The 5,785-nt window shown below is 44.8% G+C and overlaps 1 long non-coding RNA gene across 1 annotated transcript; it reads left to right on the plus strand.

Annotated features, from left to right (window-relative positions):
* Positions 1–253: 253 nt before the first annotated feature.
* On the plus strand, positions 254–4,307 carry LOC115045241 (uncharacterized). Its single transcript, XR_003840868.1, has 3 exons — positions 254–450; positions 3,452–3,611; positions 3,768–4,307. It is a non-coding gene; the product is annotated as an uncharacterized LOC115045241 (long non-coding RNA).
* Positions 4,308–5,785: the final 1,478 nt, after the last annotated feature.

Raw genomic sequence — 5,785 nt, forward strand, 5'->3', positions numbered from 1 at the left:
CCAGAGATCAAATCTGAAAAAACAAAACAAAACAAAAATATGTGGGTCCAACTGTAAATCCATCTAGGTCCATAAATTGGAGCTCAGCCAAACTGCATTTAGCATGGCCATGTTTACAATGTGTGTGTGTGTGTCTGTGTGTGTGTAGAAAGGTGTGTGCGTCTGCAGCAATCTGATTGGCTGAAAAAAAAAAACCAAACAAAACAAAACTCCCATTCAAATCCAAACAAGCAGCTCAGAGGGGAAGTCCTGACTTGGAAGTTCTCTTCCAGAGAGAGATAGAGATTTTATTTTAAGTCCTCGTGCAAACTTGTATTTAAAAATATTTTATAGCAGCAGAATGTATTTTCATCCCCCCAAAGAACGAATCCAGTTCAGTTCAGAACACGATGAAAACCACATGAGGGCCTCGTCTTGAACCATCAAACTGCATCCTGTTTGCTGACCACGGTGGGTTAAAGAAGTCAGGTTGTATTGATGTCTATGGGAAAATGGCTCTGCTTGTCACTCCTACACTCATTTGTTAGCTCGGTAAATGTTGACTGTGCCGTCTGATCAGGATCAGGAGCTGAACTCCAGACCAAACGGTTGGAGCTTCTTCTTTTTCCTTGACTGAAGTCCACATCCCAGCTCCTCGCTCCAGTAGGCTTTACAAGCTCAGGACAACCCGATGGCCCGACTATGGAAGGTCCACATTATCCGACACGTGCTCCGCCATGTTTTCTCCATTTATAACTAGGACCTGATGAGCTAATCCAACATGGTAGTGGCCGAAAATACCACAGCGTGATCCTGGCGTTCGGTATTTTTGAGCCCGGGTGTGCAACAGTTTCTTCCCTGGTGTCCTTGAACATCACACTGGATGCCTGGCTTTGTCATTCAGAGTCTACCTGCACCGATATTTGTTGTGTGGGCTGAAGGAGCCACCATCAGCAAAATCCCTCCTCCTAAATATAGGTTAAAGGTACACCAGAGGACAGTAAATAAATCCCACAAGCGGTCTTTAACTTGTTGTGCAATCCCAGCAAGTGATGACGTGAGCCTTTTATTTAGAGCGCATGTAGTCATCCGGCTTCTGGGAGCCTTGATCCGGTGTCAGCTGCTGCACAGACAGCTGCAGTGACACAAAAGGGGGGTTTAAAATAACCACTTCTCTGATATCAGTGGCAGTGAGTCAGATCTGGTGTGATGACTTCTGCCTGCAGGTCCTTATGAGGACTTGAAACCAGTTTGAGGGAGACGCTGAGGTCTTTTATTGTGGTTGCCACCATGATTAGGTGATTCTAATATATAATCATGATTGTGCATTCTGTTGACTTTCGTATCCTCAACTACAACATCAAATCGGCTATCCCGTGCGGGGCTGAACAACGAAGAACCACAAAATCAGCTAAACTGCTGCTGCGGCCAGTAGATTCCCACGTCCTGGGAGCGACTGGCCTAACACCGTCACATGTGCAGAGCTCCGGCCAACCGCACACAACAAGAGCAACAAATCCAAATCAAACGCAGGAAATGTGGCTGGATCGGCCACGCCTCGAGAAAACCATCCTCCATCACGACCAGGCCGGCCTCAACCTGGAACCAACGGGGGAAAAGAAAGCCAGGAAGATCTGTGGAGGCAGAACTCAAGGAAACAAGAACATCGTGGAGGGAAGCAGAGAAGATGGCCCAACACAAGTTCATGAAGACTTATGAAGAAATGACTAAAGAAGAAGAGTCTGAAAAATGTGTGTTAAGATCGATGCTGCAAACAATTTCTACCAACAGGTCCAAAGAAAGGATCCTGAACCAGAGCCGTCCATCCTGAGTTTCCCTCCAGGTGGGCAGTGCCGTCCCTCCAAGTCATCATCATTCTCGACAATAAACCCCGAACCACCGAAGCCGTCTGCCTGATTCATCTTCTAATTTCGGTAGTGAAACTGATCGATGTGCCAGATTCTCAAGTTCACCATTTTTCAGCTGTTTAAGGGTGGGGGCAACACCGACTGCGCTGGAGGGTTTCGGAGATGTCAAATGGCGACTCTCTGGGACATTTTGGGGGAAATCTTACAATAAGTTGCAGTAAATTCAGCTCAGCAGCTGCAACGGTCAAATTTGATGGAGAGAAAGCGGCAGCAGTGAATCTTTGGACAACAACCTTCATTAACGGACCCGTTCATCGCTTCTCTTCCTCTTTTATTTCAGTTCGACTTACAGAAACAACAGCAGGTCCTTTCACACACACTCCCCTTTAGCTCACAGCTGGAGCGTCCTCAGTCAAATTTATCAGCAAACTGAGGTCAACAAATGTGTCTTGGTTGCAGTTTTCTGTTCTTATAAGCTTTTCTAAAGGTCGGCAACATCTAGGTACTTTCCTCCTTGCTGAGAAAAAAAAAAAAACCCTACAGCTGATATGGGCCACTAACCAGCCGGCTGCTCCACCCCTCTGCTTCGCTTTCTGGTGCAGAACACAAAAGTTGGTTAACGAGATGAGTCAAAGACAACCAGGTTATCCCCGCCTGAGTTTGATCTCAATGATCTGGTTTCAATTTTTGTTGCCAGACAGTATTGATGCTCTTCTCTGTTGTTTTTCATTTGGTATCATTTTGTGCATTGATGATCTAACAGATTCCTGATGGTTCTTCACGCCTTTATTTACTTTGTCACTTTGTTCTTGCAGTCAGCTCAAATTGGAACTCACCAGTTAAAAGTTTTGTCTTTATTTCTTAAATAAATCATCTATAATGTATATATCATTTATTTTTTTGGCGGGGGGTTAATCCAGCCTCGAGTTTTCTGCCACACACTTACGCCCAAAGCAGGATCAGTGAAAGGACAATGTGTCAATGAAGGAAGAAGAACTTTGTGCTCATTTTGTCTCTCCTGCTTTGTGTTAATTTACTGTCTTTGTGACTCTATTTAGTCTCTTTCGAACAGTTTTGTGTGCGTCCTGCATGCATTGCGATTGATGTGGTAGGGACTCGTAGTAAACCCAATGAGAAGCTCAGTCACCTGTTCAGCGTTCTCCAAGAAAAATAAGAACAATAAGATTTCTCTAACTTTCGAGCCCAAACGTGGAAAGCTTCTTTGTTATGATGTATTTCTCGTTCAGCTTATCTGCGACAGCTTTAATGGTTTGATTGTTCAGTTACTACCGACATTTAGCCACCGCTGAAGATGGAGCGGGGCAGCATGATGCTGCGTCAGTGTTGTTGTGGTAATCAAGTGACTGGAAAGATGAACAGAGCTGCACTTGCTGAAAAAAACGCTGTGTCACCGCTGACAGAAGAGTTTGGCAACACCGGAGTCAGACTCTGATAAGAGTCGCCAGTTTGTTTGCTGACTGTCAGTCTGGTCTGACCAACAAAAATAAGTTCTGACTGTTCTGAACTTTAACATCATTGAATATTTCATAAAATATCTAAATCGTTCAAATAAGTGTGACAGCTGTTTCCTTTGTTTTCTGAAGGTTTACTGGAATAATGAACACAGAGCTGATAAGATATCAGCGTCAATCCACACTGGACACATTGATACTTCCTGATGGACCTCGCTGTTCCCACCACTGTTTTCAGCAAACACTCTCAAACAGAAGGGACTGCAATCCAGCGCACCCATATTTATCAAAGGTATTCAGCTTCTATATTTTCATTTAAGTCCCAAAACAAGGTTTTTAAAAACACTCCATTTAAAAGCCAAAGCCCTGCGAGTCTCAGCTCATTGTTTTTGCTCCGGACCACAACTTTCCTGTTTTGGTTCGCTCTCGCTGCTTTTTCTGTTTTCAGAGAAAAAAGAAGCTCTAAAAACAAACTTTACACAACCTGCTGAGTGGCAAACAGCAGAGACACTCAGTCACGGAGCAGCTGGCGAACACAGCGGGACCATTTAGCCGCAGAAGAACCTGATACTTCCCTCAGGAGGGGGTGGAGACCAAACATGGAGCTTCAGCAGGGCGAACACAGGCCTTATTTCATCAGGTGGACACAAACAACCCTCCGCATGAATGATGCCTCTCTGTGAGCGGCTCCGAGTGCAAATAAGCAACTTATTTTTACATAAAGCACAACCCAGAAACGGGCCCCGCCGAAGGGTCACAAGATACACCGGAGGAGCCGAGTGATGCACAACTCGGATGAACCTCCTGGACTTTTCTGTCATCCTTGTTTTGTTTTGTTCAGTTTTACGGATATTCCAAACAGAAACATGTGAGGACGGTTGCGATGAAAACAAACTGGGCGCTTGTTGATGTTGCTCCTTTCTACTCTTTGTATTTCTACATCACCCATCACATGTTCACCTTTCAACAAATCAGGTTAACCTTTCCAGAGTTTAGAGCAAATGTTTCCTATTAAACACTGATGGAGAAGGAAATAAAAGGCCTCAGCTTCCGGACCAGACCGCAGCCCACCTCCCTGATGGAGGCGGCCTACAGATCGTAGTTTATAGGATCAAACAATCAGATCTATCTGCTGCGTCTCTGTGTCGATCATTTGAGAATTTGAAGTAGCTGACTGCGATGGAGCAGATAAAGGGGGCTATTCTTCTTTGGTGTCCAGGCCACCATTTTGTCCTGCTGCTGTAAACGTGAAGTTAAATCTGGATGTAAACAGGCGGCTCTGCTGGCTCTCTGTTTGCCTTCGCTGTCAGCTGACGCTGTTTATCTCAGCGCTGCTCTCCTGCTCATGAGTCTCATTTTCCAGAGAAACGCGTGGGAACAGAATACTGGCTGTTGCCTCACATTACGACACACACACCTTCCTGTATACCCAAAACAAAAGAAAAACTGAAAACTGGAAAAACCAAACTGTGAACGAACAGGTTGGATCTTGGCAGACGCTAATGGCAGTTGCATCGACAGCTGCTGGCTTGGTTGATTTTTCTGTTGTTACCATTCAGACCATCAAAGCGCACGCACACACACACCTTACTATACAAATTGAGTCCAGAATTGAAAAGGCTTCAGTGAATCAAAGCTTAAAGCTTTGAGCAGATCTGTTTGCCCATCCTGGCTCTGAACAAACTCCCAACACACACACACTTTTCCTCTTTTCATTATAAATCCAGTCTTGTAAATGGTTACACAACCATGTGCAAATATACAAGTTGTGTGGGTACTCAGTGTTCCCGGACCTCCTTCTCTTTCCCCCTCCCGGCTCTGAACTGACGCCTGTCTGAGTCCAAAACCTCATTCCTGTCATTCCTGCTGATCGCTGCTGTGGACACTCAGAAAAGTGCAGGAAGGGTTTTTTTTTGTTGTTTTTTAGAAGTGCAATGATTAAATGAAAGGAGCTGAAGGGCAGATCTGCGGGCCGGCGTGCGCTTACACGTATGTGACTTTGACAAAGACAAGTCTGCTCTTGTGATCTCGGCTTTCAAAGGCATGACAGAGTAAATTTACTCTGGAAGGAAGCAAACAGAGTCAGCTGATAGTGGTGAGCGAGGGAGAGAAGACACTACCACGTCCTGCCATACCATAGGAGAAGAAGTCAGCATGGATTAGGACAAACGGTCTTTACTTGCTGTTGCAAGCTTGGAAGAGAAAAGCAGATAATTTAGGCAATGATGCAGAGGAAAGGTCAAAAAACAGGAAGCAAGCAGCAATCAGAACAATAATGGGAAGATGAATTCATTAGTGACAACACAAAGGGAGAAGGAAGAATGGGGAAAAGAAATTTCAATTCATCAGCGTCAGAAACTAAACATTTATTTACTGAACAACATATTGAACATTAGACCACATCAGATACGATTCACCAGCTCACCCCTTTCCTGTTGCGACTTTAACCACCCAGATTCTCCCCTG

The sequence above is a fragment of the Echeneis naucrates genome, chromosome 6 (assembly GCF_900963305.1).
Source record: "Echeneis naucrates chromosome 6, fEcheNa1.1, whole genome shotgun sequence".
Taxonomy (NCBI): domain Eukaryota; kingdom Metazoa; phylum Chordata; class Actinopteri; order Carangiformes; family Echeneidae; genus Echeneis; species Echeneis naucrates.